General features: G+C 42.2%; 1 protein-coding gene and 1 long non-coding RNA gene across 2 annotated transcripts in view; one reads left to right on the plus strand and one right to left on the minus strand.

Moving 5' to 3' along the window:
• Positions 1-1,167: 1,167 nt before the first annotated feature.
• Positions 1,168-10,091, minus strand: LOC133213746 (uncharacterized). Its single transcript, XR_009725867.1, has 2 exons — positions 9,574-10,091; positions 1,168-2,575 (listed from the first exon to the last, which is right to left on the minus strand). It is a non-coding gene; the product is annotated as an uncharacterized LOC133213746 (long non-coding RNA).
• A 1,847-nt stretch (positions 10,092-11,938) lies between these two features.
• The window catches only part of AFTPH (aftiphilin), a 48,809-nt gene continuing 41,374 nt past the window's right edge, over positions 11,939-19,373 (plus strand). Inside the window, 1 exon segment of the mRNA XM_061356200.1 lies at positions 11,939-12,203. The gene's annotated coding sequence lies outside the window, so the exon portion shown is untranslated.

A 19,373-nucleotide genomic window follows, 5' to 3' on the forward strand; every position in this document is an offset into this window, starting at 1 on the left:
GGTACTCTACCGATGTCTAGGAGATTACAGCAGCAAACAAATTTAACCTGAGCTGGTTTGGATTGCCAGTTTTGTGCATAGCTTACATTTTATCACACTAAAATGGCTGAATGCCAGAGATAGGTGAATGATCGCTGGCCACACAAAGTCCCAGTCAGCTCAACAGTGATTCAAAGCACTTTACCAAAAGGTATAAATAGCAGGTATTCATTATTAAGTGACCACCTCTGGGTGACTGGGACAGAAGCAATTTGTTGAGCTCAGCCTCAGCTAGGACCAACGCTATGATGTATGTGTGCTCACCCTCCCACAAGGCCTTTACAAAGGAGGGGGAATGGGCAGAGTGCCTGAAAACAGAAAGGGAACAAGCCCATGGCCCTGCACAGAGACAACAGCCCTCCAGCTGCTTATTTAGCAGCAGTCAGAATGCATCCATTCTGTGAACCTGCCAGCGCACTGGAAAAAAACATGGCCATGAAACCCCTTGCTCAGCAGACGCAGGACACAGGCTTTTCATTTTCTAAGACAATATTATTTTTATATGCCATCTCAGCTAAACTCAGGAGTCCTGATGTGTTCTTACTGCAAATTCTTACTTGTCTGCTTTGTCCAGCTGAAGACTGAGTAAAGATTTGAGCATAAAGATACTGATGGACAGCAGAAGCAGAGAAACAACATTCATCTATTTTGTTAAACCCAAAGACTTCAGAGACACAAAACTTTGCGTTTACAGGCATTTTTTTATTGCCAAGTGAGAGGAAAACCCTCAGACTCCTAACTAGGTTAGCACTATACTAAACCTTTCACGAGCAAATACCTAAGCAAGGGTGATCCTAACTCTGACAGAGTGACAGCACTAAGGATGTAATTCAAAGATAACATGAGTCAAAGAAGGAGCTATCAAAGACTGTGACACAGTCTTCTGGGTTTTAATTGCAGCTGGCTCCTCAGGACTATCCTCCAAAGGAATTTTACACAGGACCAGCCCATTAACAGTAAAAGACCATACACAAAACCCTCAGAAAATAATCATAATGCACACAAACAATATTAACTGCTGAAAGAAGCAGGCATCCCTTTGTTTTCTTTTTGTCCTTTGCACAAATACATAGGGGCAGTCACACATAGATTTATTCCTGACTTCCAAAAAAATTTTAATGCCACTAAGTCCAAAGCCTACACGTGTGTTAGATAGGTATCACTGCAACTTGCTGCATTCTACCAATAGAGCAACTTACCACCTATTATCCCTTGGGAAACCGCTCTTTTCTAACAACCATTGCCTTGTTAAAACAGTGATTTTGGTTTTTCATAGCTGAGTGATACCAGTGCAATGGGAAATGCAAACAGCACCAGAGAAGGTCCTGTGGTGATGATGTTTGCTTCCTGGGAGGTGAAATGGTTTAAAATTCAATGTCAAAGTGTTATATCAGCCAAAAAGAATCATGGAAATAAAACCAGTACTCAAAAGCTCACACAAATACTGTGTATTTTCCACAAACTAGAACTAGCTGCCACAACTGCAGAGATTATTTCCTGTTGTTCATGAGACTCACTTATTCACCATCATATTTTCTGTAATGAAGTTTTGCCTTCCAAGGGAAACTTACAGACTACTGCAGAGCCTTACCCAGGGCCAGCTTTAAACTGGGGTCCAACACAGCTCTGATCTATTGCTGCCTGCCACCTCGTATCAGTACCACTGCAGAAAAAGAAGCAGTCATCTTTCAGCTCAGGGGTGTAACGGTCCAGCCTCTCCCACAGAAAGCCAGGCCTAACACTTTTCACACATGAAGCTTTCCCACGGGCAAGAATGAATCTTGAGAAGCTGTAGAGATAAGTTTATAATGCAATGATGACTCCTGAACAATCAAGAGAGAAAAACACACCATGGACACTTACCGCACCAGGCCCTGGGGCATGCTTGTAGCTGTTTGCTGCTACCAGGGTACACATTAACAAACAGTAATAACAAGGTAATAACTGTGAAGGGGGAAGGAACCCATCTCATCCACTCTTAAACTGAATTAAAGGCACCACAGTACCTTGCATATAACAGAATCTGACTCAGAAGAAACTGGTCCAGCTCTATAAAGCAAACCAGCCCTAAGGCAAACCAGAGCATGCAGTGACTCCTTGTCACGCTTTGTAGGGAGTTATCACCTCAGGTTTTTTAGGTAGCACAGAACTGAAGCTGTCTGCCTGCATTTCTGTCAGATGGGAAAGGGGGACTCTCCAGAGAAGTGGCCTATCTAGTAACAGCGTAGAAATTGTCAGTCAAAACCAGGGATGTGTAAGTAACACGGGCTTCTCTGAAGGTGCATCCTGTAGGATAATTTAAGCATGTCTTGATGGTGTAGAACTAGAGAGTGGAAAAATCTTCACAGTGTAACCTGCTGTCAAACTGCATCTGAAGACGTTTATATGGGGAAAAAAGATGAGAAGACTTACAGCGCAGCAGCCACCAAGTCGATACACCAACCAACCCTGACTGGCTGGTAGCAAGAGAATAGGTCAGCATGCAACAGCCACCCCAGCAGGTTCAGTCTGTATCTTCCTCATCCCTGAAGCAACTCTGCAAAGGGCCATCTGATAGAAATCAAGTTCCATCAGCACAATTCAGAAAAAATGACCCCAGAAGATACAAAGACATGTTGCCGGGGATGGGGGAGGAGCATTAATGTGCTAAAATGCTTATGTTATTTTTGAATGGAAGATAGTTCACATCCCACCATTTCTTTCAGTAAGAACAAGCAGCTGACTGGTGAGAGATGTCCGCAGTGCTCCCCAAACTCCCTCCTGCTCCACATGATGCCATACACAGGAGACTTTGCTCCTCAAAAAAATCGAGGATATTGTCAACAGGTTCTGTATCAACAATGTGTTGTGGCTCAATGAGCTGTGAATGAGCTCATAAGCTGCAACATTTCCAAAGTGAAACATGGTGGCAGGGAGACAGAGGTCTGATTTTGGGTGATAGCTGCATCACTAGCAAGGTCATGCATCTTGTCTCCTCCATAGATGAGAATTTGTTGGAAACTCCACCCAGTATGGTGTAGACAGTGAGTTACTGAGGATATGCTCTCTGCCCAGGGGATTTCTTGTCTTGGAGAAATCCCAAGATAATGCCAATCTTGCCTTTGCCTTCACAGCAAAATATGAATAAATATGGATAAAATATGGATTGTGGCCAAATTTGAGAATAATTATATCTGCTCTGCTCACATAACATTCCACAACTGGGCAACTGGCCTAATGCCATTTCAGTGCAAACCAACTGTAAGTCAGCACCAGTCCCTCATTTAAATTCACTGAACTGCTGACTTACATCTGACAGAGCAGACAGAAAAGACCACAATATACACAATTCCATAAATGCAGGGAAATCGAGACAAAGATGCTCCTTTGAAAAATCTGTCAATCAGCTTATGTTGGGAAGACAGGTCTTGGTGCTTTTGGTGCTGTTTAGAGCCATGTTTCCAACTCACTGCATACATGGAAGAAAGGGTATGAGAATTCAACATAGAGATTTATCTCAGATCCCTCTCAGGCCAGATGAGGGTACAGAGTCCAAAATGGTGCTCCAAAAATAGCTCTCTCAGCTATAGTGGGAATCAAGGCTCCTTGCAACAAGGACGAGACACTATAAATTGATAGGCTTGGGTTAGAGATGGGGTGACTGCAGCTCACTGCTCCTTTGAAGTTACATCGGCTGCACTCTGGCTGTACAGTTGGAGCACAGATGCAGGGAATGGTGAGAAGTGTTCCCCAGCAAGGGCTCCTTCAGAGCACATCAGTGACACCCATAAGCCTGCTGGGGTCATATTTGCTTACTAGAGCCAGGAAGGTGGCTCAGAGACAGCACCCTTTTCCCAGCACTGAAATCCAGCTAGCCATGATTTAGAAAAAGGGTTCCTACTTAGAGCCTACTGAATTTAAACAGATTGCTCAGGCACCTGGACTTAACTAATCTCATTTTTCCTAGCTCTCCTCATGGCAGTGAGTTGGCTCAGCTGCTCTCAAGAGATTTCTGACTGATCCTAGATATTGAAAGGGTAGACGATGGACCACTCATCTCCTCATCCACCCCACTGCCTTTGTGCTTGCCTCTGTCTTCCTGCTGTTTCCCTGACCAGTTCTCCAGGCTCCCTTCAGTCTGTTCCTTCCAACATTCTGCCTGTTCTTGGTACAGATGTCAGCGGTTCACTCTTGCTTCTTTCTGCTTGTGAGACAACTACACGGGACCACACAAAGACCAAGAGACCCCTCTGTCTGAGGATCTCATCCTGACTGCTGGTGCAGCCAAAAGCCATTGCATGCAGTACTACAGGGCAGCTGAGACAGTACTTCTGTCAGCATCCAGAAACATCGTGCTATTTGGAGCATGGTATTTTCTCTAGATTCTGTGTTGTTTATCATTTACCTATGACAACAACGCTGTGAGGTAGTTTAAGACCATATATGGCAATCTCACATATTTCTCATGTAAGTGCTTTCTAGAAATCAACCCTGTTTTTCTGACATCTACCCTTGTTATATGCCTACAATCCCAGATGCTCTGCATCTCAATGAACATAGATCAAGAAAGCAAACCCATTGCAGAAAAACATGATTGAGGATAAAATCGGCACATGCGGTACTGAAAACAGGCATCAGATAAAAGTCTGAAAGACAATGAGAAGGATTCTGACAAATACGTGGAAGAGGAACCAGTTTCCTTGCATGGCACTTGCTTTTGAGAAAAGTTGTCACTAAACCAGGAAAACCTCAGCCATTTCCATTTTAAAACCTGGAACTTATTATGATTTTCACTTACACATAATGGACATTTTGCCATTCACTGTGAAAAGGGCATGATCTTTGAGAAAAAAAAAAACAAACTTAAATGATTTCTATTTTATGCCTCATTGACAGACACACAACACTGGTTCATGAGGAAAACCTACCTAAAGCACCTGAACCTGTCACCTGAATTTCACTGCCTGCATTGACATACAGATACAAAATGAACTTGTGCAATTACAAGAGGATATTGCAGCTCATCTTACATATATAGAATCGTAAAAGCATAGAATAGTTAGGGTTGGAAAGGACCTTAAGATCAGCCAATTCCAATCCCCCTGCCATGGGCAGGGACACCTCACACACCCAAGGCTCTGTCCAACCTGGCCCTGAACACCACCAGGGATGGAGCATTCACAGCTTCCCTGGGCAACCCATTCCAGTGCCTCACCACCCTTACAGTAAAGAACTTCTTCCTTACATCCAATCTAAACTTCCCCTGTTTAAGTTTGAACCCATTACCGCTTGTCCTATCACTACAGTCCCTAATGAAGAGTCCCTCCCCAGCATCCCTATAGCCCCCTTCAGATACTGGAAGGCTGCTATGAGGTCTCCACACAGCCTTCTCTTCTCCAGGCTGAACAGTCCCAAATTTCTCAGCCTGTCTTCATACAGGAGGTGCTCCAGTCCCCTGATCATCCTCATGGCCCTCCTCTGGACTTTTTCCAACAGTTCCATGTCCTTTTTGTGTTGAGGACACCAGAACTGCATACAATACTCCAAGTGAAGTCTCACAAGAGCAGAGTAGAGGGGCAGGATCACCTCCTTTGAGCTGCTGGTCTCGTTTCTTTTGATGCAGCCCAGGATACAAAACCCCAAACAGCCACATCTGAAATGCCTTAGAAATGAAAAAGCCTTAAAGTAGATGTTAATGGAGATTACAGGTGTATATGTTATTACCCTGAACAGCTCAGTATGCAAGAGACTGCTGTAATAGTGCCCCTCACATACACAGTTAGTAGTTTGTTGCTCAGCATTTCCTACCAGCTGATTTACAAGGGTGTTTGGAGGCTTTTGACTCCTGTCATCACAGAAGGGAGCTGACGCACAAGGAAGGAGAATAGCTATGGAAATCAGCTCAATTTTGGCCAGTAAATAAGTTGGATCATTAAAACAGAATAATGGTCTTCAACCATTGCTAGCACTTTTCATCATAAATGTAAAAAACTCACAAGCCATACCTCTTAAAGGTAAGGGACTGCCTTTAAATTAATGATTTTGATTTACTTTCTTATTGGCTTTCTACATTCAGAGCCCATATTGAAAAGAAAATAAACAATTAGTCACACTGGAGAGCTTTGCTACTGAGAGAGCCAAAAAGCTTGCTATCCTGCTGACAGTGAGGTACTCATATAATACTGTCTTCTAGGAGAACGAAATAGTGTCAGCCCTGTGAGAAAATAGTACATGTTGCTTGTACATCATTTGGGCTGTCCATAGCTTGCTGACCTGCTACACTTGTCAGCTGTTTTCTCCTCTTAGCTTAACTAACACACTTAAATTAAGGCTGAAGTCAATTGTTTTCAGTCTGCACTCATCTTCAAGTTTGTTACATCTCCTTCACACCTGAACATACCAGCACTGCCAACACCTGCTGGTTTTTGCCAGCTACACTGGTTTGTCTCTTGCCTCTGCTGGTAAGCCTTGCTGTCATTCAAATGTACATACACTTTGAACATGCTGCTGATGAGTTACACATAAAAATATGTTGAGGCCAAGTGTACATGTAATATTGCTACACTGAAGCCATTAACTTCTGCCACTTTGAGGATATGGTCTAAACCACAGTGGTAAAATGGGGCTGTTTTGACATTCATGAGCTGGCTAATCCACTGGGTAGCCCTCATATGTCAAGAATGTGAGCCTACATGTTCATTAGACGCTCAAAATCACCTGTGTCCTGTCTTCAGCAACAGCCTGTAATAACCACAACAACCTGTAACAACCACGACAACCTATAAACGTGGTCAAGACTCAGAAAGGAGTTCCTCAGAAGAGAAAAACCAAAACACCAAACCAATCAACCAAAACTAATCAAAACCCGTGCCCAACACTGCTGTTGGTAGCCCAATCCTTGCCCAAATAAGCCTGAGCCAAAAATCAAAGAACCTACATGCCCTTCAGATGTAGATTTCTAAGACCCATCTAAAATAACAGCCATTTCATCTGTTTTCTGTAACTATATAGGGTGCTTTCTAGTTAACACATTTAGTATTGTTTAAGGATAATTCTGGGATTTTTAATGGCTTGTAAATCAAAAGAGAACGGGTTGCTATGTAGCAATGCCTTCTTTCGCACTATGGCTCTAACCAGAGCTAGGTCATTCTGCATGCCCAGAGGTTAATGTTAAAGGAAGTAGTAGTGATGCAGGAGACATGGACATTTGAGATGTTTAGAAGAGTATCTCAGTGCCTCTGAAAAAATCTGAGAGGTACTACAGCCCAGGGAGGAAAGAGAGACTACCGCATAAGGGTTGTCATAATGGTTAACACCTAGCATGGGGAGGCCATGCTCAGCAAATTCCTTTCACTGTCAGCAGAGACACATGGAGACAACATGAAGCAGGAATTAATTCAGACACTGTCAGAACCACAGGGAACATAGACCCTCAGGCTGTCTGCTGCACAGCCAGATTACAGACCCCGATGGGGTCTTCACAAGGGGGTCCCTAATATGTTTGGGGGCTGCCCTGGAGCCAAAATGCAGTCCTGGCTCACTCAACTCTAACACAGACAAGAGCTCTGCAGTATACTGTGGAAGAGTCGGGCAGTCTGGCTTTAATAACAGTTCATTCTCTGCTCAGCTACAGCTTTAACTTAGCTAACTAACCACAGATTTTTTCTTTTACTAACTGTTGAACATTTAGAAGGCAGCAGAAAGCATGTATTATTCATTCAGCTACTCTCATAATGCCCACCTTATGAAACCACAGCCACAAACAATTTTCATGTAAAGCCTGATCGGCAAATTCAGCCAGTAAAGCTCCTTCTGTTTGATAATGCAGTACTAGGGGGTATTTCAGCTATAACGGGCTAAGATAAACGCAGATTCACTGAATTAAAAACACTGCAGAGAAATGTGCCAATTCAGTTTCATGTCAGAATGAGAAAAAGTAAAAGCATTCTGTGAAGATAAATTGTAATGGTTTGATTTCCTGTCTTCAGTTTGCTTGGGGTTTTTATATACTTCACAGAAATATTTGAATGAGTTGGCATTGCCCTGACAATAGCAGAAATGAACGCCCTTTGGCATTAGTGAAATAATCTGGTAGGTCTAAAGATCACTTTAAATTCATTCTATATTTCCAATCTTCAAATATCTGATTCAGTAGTGAACTTAAAATAAAGCATGCTTATTTTTCAGGATGGCAACTATCTAGTTTCTGATCAGCAGTATTGCCAAACACAGCAGAGAGGAGAGCAAGCTGAAGTTTGAGGATTTATCTGCTCTTTGATTAGAACAAGTTTCTCCCCCATCCACTAAGCTGGGAAGACAGGAAAAGCTTCCATTGCCAGGAGCCATGTTGTAGTGTACATATTTTTGAAACTAAAAGAAAAAGAGGAAAAAAGTGCATTATCTTTCAGATATACATTCTGCATTACACTATACAATATATGGTACAGCTTATAGCACCACTAAAAGTTACATTCAGGAACCACATTGTAAAACTCTAAAATGAGAAATAAAAAGCTAAATTGTTTCCCTATACTCAATTTTCTTAAGAATTATGAATAAATTTTATGAAGGACATAGATGTAGACCATAAGAGGTTCCCCTGCTATCCTCCATTCCCAATCCAGAAAGAGTGTCTGAACCTCCAAACCACGGTTTTTGCGAGAACCTTTCTGAGTCATCCTAACACACCACGATTCCTTTTTCCATTTCCATAAGAAGGCTGCGCCCTCTCCTGACAGTTCAGGACTCAGCAGCAGTGACTGATAAAGCTGCTTTACTGCAGCCGACAAGTTAGAACTGGACCTAGAGTTACCAAGACCAGTCCTGCTTGACTTAAAACGTTTATTGCACTATGCAGAGAGGCTTCACAAGGAGATGGATATCTCAAAGTTACAATGCTTCTTCACCATGCTGTAAGAAACGAAATTGCTCGGGAAGTATGCATGTATAGGAAGAAAACAGCCCCTACCATATGTTTGAAAAAGGACTGAACACCACTCTAGAATAATCTCCAAATAACACATACAAACATTACAAGCCATGCAATTCCATAAAGGAAACTTTCATATGTTAAAAATATAACCTTGAAATTAGTGCTGTATCGCATGGATTCAATTTCACAGAACTACTAGAAAATATGGTTAATGCTATTATGAAGAGTCAGCCTGCCTTCATAAGCAAATGTAATTTCCTTTGATCAGCAAAGCTTACACAAGAGTGACTAAAGAAATCCCCACACATCTTGTCCATCATTCACACAATGCCCAAGTGAAGATCACCTTCATTTAATTTATGTGGAACATTGACCTCTCATCTGATCCTGCATTCAAGTTAAATTTTAGAGACTCACAGATTCCTACTGATCAAAGCTTCTAGTCCAGAAACAACTGAATACCACCAAGAAAGAAAAGGAAATTTCCCTCTGGTCAAACTGGCAGGGTCCATTTGGAGGGATTTTCTGCCTTTCTTTGTAGCTTAGGATATGAGTCACTTCCTTAAATCATCTGGGAATTTTATTTAACAAATTTCCTTCTATTCTAGGGCATAATTACTGACACTGTTGATTTTTCTGGCTCTCTTCTTGTGGTACATGGTTGTGCTTGTGGCTTTGGTCTTTTCCACAGAAGGCCTTTATACTTCTCTTTAGGGTGCTCAGGCTCAGATTGCTGTCTGGGGAGGTTAAAGGCAGTGTGTTTATTTCATACACTTATTCAAATCATTGATACAACAGCTGTGTAAGTGAAGATAATGATTAAATTACTTCCTCTAATTATAATATTTACAAAGTTGCCCTGAGAGTGATTAACACTTATGGTCAATGACTATCAAGTAAACACAGCTGGAATAGGAAATGATTCTCCATGGACTAACACCACACACCCGTGCGTATTTTGGGCCCCTAAAACTTAATGGCTACTGCCACATACGGGAAGAAAGAATCTAGTCTGTTGCTTTACAACAAAGTATCTCACTGCTTTTACAGATTCACCGCTGCATCCCTGCAATGCAAAAGACGTTATTCTACTCTACGTGAAGGTAAAACACCTCTGACTGCAAAACTGCGCTATCCTCCGGTTTCCTCACAGCTGCTCCTTCAGCCCTGCCAGTGCTAAGTTGAAATACAGAAAACAGCCACCAGGCGGCGAAATGTAACTAACACAGCCTCATTAATAGCCACCTATTATTATATTCAGCTACTTTAACTGGATTCCTACCGTAACAGAAGCTTTGTATTAACAATGTAATCTCCCCATGCTTCACAATGGCTTTGCTTATTAAATTAGTAGATGAATTATAATTACCCTTAAATGCATTTGAGTAATTTTTATTCCACAAGCCTACCTCAACCATTTAAAGTTCGACAAATAGCCTTGTTTTAAGCCTTCCTCAGCCAAACTACTGTGTGCTTAAATGGCTGTTTAAACCTCTGTAGAAGCAAAGCTTTAATATTACACTTTGATCTCTATTTTATTATTGCAATTTCCCAGCACGTTCTAACTACTGTACAGTGTAACTGCAGTACAGTGTTCAGTTCAGGGCTGTCAAAGGATGAATGGCAGACTTTGCACTTTATTTTAAAAGACATTATGCATTTTTAAAGACCTAATGTACCTGTAGTTCTGGCAATATTCAGCAGTAAACAAGCATCAGAAAACAACAAAGTATTTTAAAGCCAGAAGCACACATATGTTATTATATCTAATTATTTTGTGGTTTTGCTGTAAATGTTCTTCTATGAGCTCAAACTGTTCTCTACTTTTGCTCCTTGGGAAAAGGGTAAAAAAAGACAGGTATTTTTAAAAATACTTTAGAGTATTTCCCTGTATGCCTTTTTGACAGTCTTCTCCTTTATAATAACATTTGCACAACCAACAAGCAAACAAAACTGTAAAACGCCAGTTCAAGTAAAGCATACCTTGACTGGTGTTGCACCTACAGGGTGCCTACGTACACACCTTCCCTGTGAAGCGTAGGCACATAGGAACGTCTTTTCCAGAAACAAATGGGTACCAAGCTACTCTTTGAACTCCGGCAGACCCTGATGCCTCCAAGCGAAGCTCAGGGACTCCACCGGGACTACGCGATTTGCACACTCTTCAAGTTGAAGGAACATACCCTGCGGTCAGGAGACATAAAAGGTGGAACAGTGGTAGGGCAGCCTATTCCAGAGATGGGTTTGGAGACAGGGCAGGGGAATCATACATATGGGATCAGAGTACTCTCCCCTCCAACTTCAAACGGGTGAAACTCTGCAATAAACCATTTTCTATGAAGAAACACCAGCCTAACCCTCAGGACTTGGAAATCAACCCTTCCCACAGCGAGGTCATAAGCACGATCGTATTCACGGCAGAGAAGCTCCACTGGGGCCACTGCCCCGGTACTACCGGTACCACATTTGACCCGCGAGGCGCAGCCCCTCCGCCTGTTCTCCTCCCGCACCGCCTGCGAGAAGGGATTCGCACCAAGCTCCCTATTTCGATCCTGGATAGGTATTTTTTGTGTCACCGCCTGCTTTCAGCACCTCTCTGCGGGCAAACGCTCTTACGGCTCCGAAATCCCTCATGGGATCCCTGACAGGATCCCTAGCACCGAGTGCAGGGCATCACCAAGCGCAGCCTATACAACACCCCTGAAGGGTAAATAAAACAACAGAGCTATAAAAAACCGAAACCACCTTATTTTGCCTACATCAGGGCACGGAAAACTCCACAAACTGGCGCTACTCTCTTCCTCCCGACCTCAACATGGCGACCGCAGCGTCCCCCACGGCCTCGCCCAAGATGTCGGCCCCACCGCGGTGGAAGCGGCTTGCCAGCACTTAAGATGGAGGCGGCGCGGTTCCCCCGCTGTGTAACCCCACCTGGAGCGGGGAAGGTACCGCCGCTCGGTAGTTTATTTATTTACTGAACCGCTAAGGGAAGTGACGCTGCTCCGGACGCGGCAGCGTGGTGCGGGGCCTGCCGGGAGGCCAAGTGGGCGGTGGCGGGGCAGGAGGCGGTGGCCGCCGGGAGGGGGCCGGGCCGCAACGACGCGATTCCTGTCGCCGTGACATGGGTTCCCCCTCGATGGCGGTTGCCGCGGGAGGCCTCAGATAACCGGCCGGGTCCCCGTTCCCCTTCCCTCCCCCTCCTCGCCCGCCGCCATGCACGCCCGGGCTCCGCCGCCCCCTAAGCAGCCCGCAGGTAAGACCCGGTGCCGCCGCTGCCGTGTGGGAGAGGTGGCTCGTCTCCTCCAGGCCTGGCCGGGGATGGGCAACCCCTGCCCCACCGTGGCGGGTGGGGACCCCCTGGGGCTTCATCCCCGGGGCCTGCAGCGGCTGGGGCCTGTTGGGACACCACGGTTTCCGACCCTCCATCCCCGGGGGGGGGCGGTGGGGCCGGGCCGCCCTGCCCGGCGGGAGGGCTGGGCAAGGTGGGGGTGAAGCCTCGCCGCGCTTCCCCTTACTGAGGCGCCTCTCGTCGGTGCGTCCCGCCGCGGTTGGAGCGAGGGGCCCGGCCGCTGCAGTGCTGGCCTCGGGGACCGGAGGCTTTGTCCTTTGGCGGCGGGCCGCGGGGGTCGAGCGGGCGGGTTCCCGTAGCGGCTCCGGGAGGGGTGGCAGCCGGAGCCCCGCGGTTCTGTGGGGTTCAGTGGGGCCGCAGCTGGAGGAGAGGGCTCCGTGATGTGGTGCAAGAAGTTGTGCTGTCCTGGGTGTTTGCTTTTCCTAATAAGCGTATTTTTCTAAGGGGCGTGAAGCAGGTCAGTTGCTAAATGCATCTGAAGATGACACACGGAACTGGAGTCATGATTTTATGTTTTTATAAGTAGTACAGTTCTGAAATGGGGCAAAGTTGCTGAAATGCTTTCTGAGTCCTGACACTTCAGTTTGCTATTGTGAGTGGCTACCTGATGAACCAAAACGTTCATTTTCCTTAAAGACAATTCCTTAAACCAAGGGTTAAACCTTGGGATTCCCTCACAGTGTCTGTAAGTTGGCTTTTTGATGGTGTCAGCCCTTTCCTTCCAGCTTCAGCACAGAAATTGAAATCAGAAGTCTGCTCCTTTTAAAGCCAACATCTGTTTGTAAATGGAATGAATAGAAGCAGCAGCGTTGACAAGAGCTGTAGTGCATTGATCATATAAGTTTTGTTTTCATGAATGTTTTGCATGAAGTGTAATGTGCTTCATCAGGACTATTTTTTTCCAGCTGTTGAGTCCATGGTAAAGTGAGTTTGATGGATGCTGCTTTTTAACTGCTCTGGTCCTTGGAGGTTGAACAAAATTAAAAGTATTTCCTTTTTGTTTTATTCTCTGGACAAATGAACCAGACTTGGAAAACCAATTAGCCTACTTTAAGGATAAAAATGTTAGGTTGTGTTGTCGGTGCACACAGTGCATGTTCCCACAGCCAACATGGAGGTAGCAACTCCTCGTGATGAAGTTGGAACTGTACCTGGAGGAATATAACATTAATTGGGAGGGCCAGGAGAGGAGATGAAGTACCTGTGGCCACTGATAGGTTGTGGGTTTTTTTCAAACATATTGGTGAAAATAAATAGGATAAATTTGAGGATATGGTAATTTAAATGTAAAAATACGAATTAGCACTATAATAAAGCGACTTCGGAAAAGGCAGTGTGGCTATGGTGTTCCCATTCCACGTAGTGTTTGCGTAAACTACGTGTTGTGTGACCTTCTGAGGTCATGTGAAAGTATGACCTCTTCTTTTTACTTCCTTAATTTGTTTATAAGCAAGCAGTTGAAGGAGCTCAGCCTTGGCAGATCTGTTTGTGCTCTCTGATTATTATTTTTTAATTTTATTCTTAGTTTGGCTTTATTTTTTTGTTTACATCATTTCGCTAGAATGGGTTGCCCAGGGATGTTGTGAATGCTCCATCCCTGGCAGTGTTCAAGGCCAGGTTGGGCAGAGCCTTAGGTGGCATGGTTTAGTGTGAGGTGTCCCTGCCCATGGCAGGGGGGTTGGAACTGGATGGTCTTAAGGTCCTTTCCAACCGCAACTGTTCCGTGATTCCATGGTTTCACTTAACAAAGGATTTAATAGTCTGTAAAATTCAGAGTTATACCCATTAAATTCTATGTGTGCTGCGTATTTCTGTTGATGAAGACAGCATGTGAACTTACATTTATACTTGAAAATTTCTTTAGTAACTTACTAAGTTAATATAAGCATTTTAACACCCTGATTACATAAAATGATATCCTGAAACTTTCAGTACTTTGAGAAGACTTGTCTTTCACAGTGGAAATAATAGAGCAGCCTAGATGGACTTCACTCAACTCTTTGCCCTTTCCTCTTGAAATATTCATAGAGCTCTCCTTGCAGGTATCTAGTGGTATTAGTTTGAAACCCAGTGGTGAAGAAGCTGATGCTGGATCTGGTTGTTCTCACTACACTCAGCAGCATAATATTCCTTCAGAAACTCATTATCTTTTTTGCCAAAATGCTCGATCCTTTCTGTGCTATTGTATTGTTTGACAGTTTAAGCTACGTCTTTGTGAGCATGTCAGTGCGATGACATGCTAACCCTTTCATGGGAATGCAAAATACTCATAACTTCTCTGGATAGTCCCCTTAAGAGAAGTGTCTTAGATCCCACTCATTGCTGGGTTTCACAAGTTTTGTCTGTTAATTTTATTTTTCCTTTGTGCAGAAACCACAGTGTAAGCAGCTCTTATGCACACAAAAAAAGGCCTTGAAATGTGCCTTATTTGAAAACTGACAGTCTCATTTCCAGTATACTCTCTTCCATGCTAATGCCTATAGCAATGAAAGTTTTGGATTGGTACTGTGAGGAAAGTTTCTGCGTTGGTACCAGTTGCAAGGTGACGTAATGAGTCTGCTTCTGTATGGCAAGTAATTTGGGGTTTTCAAGCCCAAGAGTGCTGTTTTGCAAGAACCACAGGAAAGGCAAAACTTGTCTTTGCTTTAATACGTTTGAAAGTAGGTGCCAGGGGGAAGGAAATGTGAAACTTGAAGTTCATATGTCTATTGAAAAGTGGCGGAGAATAATGAAGTATTAGGTGTCCTTCTTGTATTGTGTTTATTACGAGATAATGCCTGTAGGTGGGATAAATGATGAATAATGTAAGCCTGTTCTTGCTCTTGTGTTTAGCTTGGTTTAGTCAGGTTGCTTAGGGGTTTTTGCCTTTCCCCCTCACTTGTTCTCTGCATGTTGAAGAAAGATAACTTGTTCGCTTAGAAACAAGAAGTTTGCAATAATGGAAGGATGACCTGTGGTTGTTCTCCCTATGCAACTGTTTCCTCTGCTGAGCTGTGGGAGAACCTTTCGTGTAAGAGTGCACCTCTGAGTGTTTGTAATCTGCTCTTTACTGTAGTCTGTGTGAAGTTTGAAGGGTTTATGTGTGATGAAGAACATATTGCTCTCTAAATAAATCTCTGAGAACAGCTGACCTTAAGTAATCTAGTTCTAATACTTTCTAATCCAGCATCTTTTTGTCTTAATTTAGAACAGGTTCCCAGCTAACATGTTTGAGGGTACCATCCAGAAACAGATTTTCTCACTGAGTTGAACACTCTTTTGAAAGGAATTTAAGAAGCGATAAGAAAGAAAACATCCCAGTTATGTGTTATTTTCGACATCTGTCTTTACACATTGCATGGATATGTGCTGTACATTGGACACAAATATTTTGTTCCCACAGAGACAGACTTTAAACCTGGTTGACTTTCCCAGCCAGTTGTGTTTGCCTAGATGAATTAAAAACATGCTTGTTCTTACAGCATTTTTCCCACTGTTCACAGATTTAGGTACAGACAATGTCTTTATCTGCAGCTGTTAAAGCAAGTCAGCAGATTTTGAATTGAAAGGTTAAATTTTAAATTACTATTTTTTTACTTATAGTAAGCATAAAAATAACCCGATCTTTTGGGTTTGGACAAGTGATGCTATTCTTGGTTAAAAAAATTGTTTCATGAACTAACACATTTAGATTCATATTTTTCAAATGTTCCTTTCATTCTACAGCTAAGCCAAAATGCAATAGGGAGAAGGTTGGATGGGGTTTTAAGCAACCTGGTCTAGTGGAAGGTGTCCCTGCCCATGGTAGGCGGCTTGGAACCAGGTGATCTTTAAGGTCTCTTCTAATCCAAACCATTCTATGATAAATGAAACAGCACATGTACTGAAAGTTGATTCCTTCCTCATATAATAAGGAAGATGTCTGTATCCCAGATCTGTTTGAGTTTCATGTTTGTGCCACCTAGCTTGGTCTTCCTGTATTGTCAGCAATAAGAGGAAGAAGAGCACTGCCAAAGGTTTGAATCTTGCATAGGCTGGATCCTCTGAGGATGTCTGGTGTTTACCGCCTGCCTGGGGAGGTCAGGAGGATAGGAAAGAATGAGCTGCCTGAGATAAGTACCTGAATCCTGAAGGCAGTCTCCTGAGTTTGGTTTCTTTAATGTTCATTTTACATACAACCCCTTTTAATAGAAGGTGTCTATCTCTAGCACATTTGGTGTTTGTTGAAACCACAGTAATGTACAGTGGTATTGATTAATTCCAAGTGTTGGGTAATGAGAAATAAGGCTTAGATACATTTCCTTTACAAGAACTGGAGAACATTGTTTTCCTCAACGTCCAAGCCAGAATAAAAAGTGAAACTTGTACTTTGAGTAATGGACCTTCTGGCTGTAACAGCATTCCCTTCAAAATCGAAAACATTGATTTCTTGGAGTCTTTATGAAGGAAACATTTTCTTGCTGTATTTTGTTTGTTGGTAACTTATTCCAAAAATAAAAGTAAGCTTATCAAACCAATTTAAGAACATATTGACTTCAGCCTGGACAGTGACTCTCTGTCTAGATCGGTTTGGGGTTGTAGAAATGCTATTTTAACAGACAGGCTCTCCTCATTTACAGTGGCCCTTCTAGAAATAAGGTCTGAGATGCAGAAAGACTAAATCCATTTTCCATTGTTCATAAGCCAATAAAAAGAAGTTATAATAGAAGAGAACAGCTTTTCCTGCTGGAAGCCAACATTTTGCTGTACTGAGAATTCTAAATCTGGTCCTCACTGTGGTATTTTTGGTGTGTGCTTGAGGAATTCCCTTGCAGTAGAAGAGTTAAATGTTCTTGGAAAAGTCAGATGCTAGCAGCTAATGACTTAAATCAATCTCCTTGCCACTGCAAGACTTTTACTTTAGGGCATTTCAGTAGCATTGTAACTACTGTCATGGAGATCTTGATCATGCCATTTCTGATTGTCTTGTTTTCTTTATGCTCTAAGGGATGGGTTGCTTAACTCAGCTTTGCTTACAGAGTAATCCACAGCTGAGAGGTTATCCATTGTTCTACTAATGTTCATCTGAAGTTAAAGGGAACGAGGAGTTTCTTCTTTTGAATTTACATGCCTCCTGTATTTCTTGAGAGATACTCTTTGTGGCCTGCCAGGTTTTTAGGTCTTATGTAAGAGCCAGACATGCCATTTCAAGGCTGCCTTAGAAGATATAGAGAGAAGGAACTATTTATACCTGCTTTTGTGTAATCACATTGTTCTCTCTGCTACCATGTCTTTGTTAGAATGTTACTATTATTCTACAAAAGGTAATGAACAAGGATGTGATCTGTGCATGAGGAAAGCAGTTATTGTTCCCTATTTACTGAAATTAAATGAGATACTCTGGTTTGATAGTAAATGCTTTAGAAACCTGGTTAGTGACTTGAGATAGAATGGTATGCATTTTGTTGTTGCAAATCCTTGCTCTAGCAGAAGTTAAGTCAACTACTATTTATCTTTTCCAGCATTAGTTATTTCTTCTTTCTCTCTTCTTCTGAGTGTTCTAAATAAACCCGAGTTACATTTTTAAATGGTTTAAACCAAGAGCTGCAATAACATAACTGAATCTTACCGATTACAGTCGGCAGGTTGGGGTTTTTTTTCTCTAAAGTAAAATGTCAATATATACTTGTAAGTGTATTTGTGAATTACATTTATAGTATGACTTCAACAGTTAATAATAATGAAAATTGTGAATTTCCTTCATAATGAATATTGAAGTATAAAGAAACACATGGAAGCAAAAATTTAACCAGTGCTTTCAGCTTTAAAAAATAAGTAGACTGAAGAAAATGGCATCTGAAACAGACACAATTCTTTAACAGTTTTTTCCTTAAAAATCTTGAGCAACTGCATGTCATAAGGAATTGATGTAAATCATCATCAGTCTAATATTAAACTATTGTGATCTGAAAAATTAGCTGACACTTGTCAACATAAATCCATGATTGTAGCTAAAATAATTCAGTTTAAACACGAACACTTAAACTCTGTCAGATTCTACACTTCAGGGGGTAAGATCTGCTGCCATAAACCTCGGCTGTTGTGTATTATGAATCATAGAAGTAGCTGCTTTATTATGTATAAGTAAAAACTGTTGAAAATTCCTCCCAAAGAAGAATCCTTACTATATGCTGTGTTCAGACAAATCGACAAGTTCTATTTGCTTAAAATTAGCATGTTTCAGGAGTGTTTAAATTTAATAAATGTGAAAGTTGCAGGTTAAATTCATAGCTGACTTCTAAATTTGGGAGTCAATTCCCTCAAAAATCTGGGGAAGATAAATAATCTGCATATTGGTTATAGATTTGTGCAAATTCTCCTTTGAGTTAAGTCACAGCTTGGGTTAATTACTTGAAAAACCAGGCTTACAAACTTATATAGCCTAGTGCTTGGAGCAAGAGTATGTCTGAGTAGGGTATAAGACCCCATTTGAGATGCCAGACAAAGCACGGATTAAGTAAAAGAATTAATCCACAAAGTTGTTCTGTCAGACTTGTGGGTTTTCGTAGCCTTAATGTTCCAGTAGATGATATTGAATTAGGTTCAGTAGTATATGGTTGGCAGGTAGAACAATTCTGGAAGTCAAGAAAGGGGATCATAATGAAATTCTTTCTGAAGAAATTATATTAAGGCAAAAAAATCCCATGTTGTTCTTATACTGCAAGTAGAATTGGGATTATGCCCTGTTTAAAAAAAAAAAAGAATTATCACTAATCAGTTAGTCAAGGGGAGGGGGAGTTCTCGAGTGACTTTTTTCCTTCTGTTACACTTTAAGTATGGTATTCTTTTGAATAACCAGCAGTTAAATTGTGGTAACGTAACAATCTTACGCTCATATACAGTATAGATCCATACATTTTGGACCTCTTTTACTTCAACTTTTAAAATACAGCTGTAACATCATTGGTAATAGATGCCATTTAAAAAATATAACAAGTTAATATACAGTTGATTATGTAGTTGGTTCTTGTGGGTTAAACTGATAAAACATGTAGTAGACCATCAAACCTATGATCAGATTTTTAAATGCACAGTTAATGTTCCTTGTAGATCTTG

This window comes from Neopsephotus bourkii, unplaced genomic scaffold, assembly GCF_033783945.1.
Source record: "Neopsephotus bourkii isolate Nb327-2 ecotype Australia unplaced genomic scaffold, CSIRO-AGI_Nbou_v1 NB_845, whole genome shotgun sequence".
In the NCBI taxonomy this organism is placed as follows: domain Eukaryota; kingdom Metazoa; phylum Chordata; class Aves; order Psittaciformes; family Psittacidae; genus Neopsephotus; species Neopsephotus bourkii.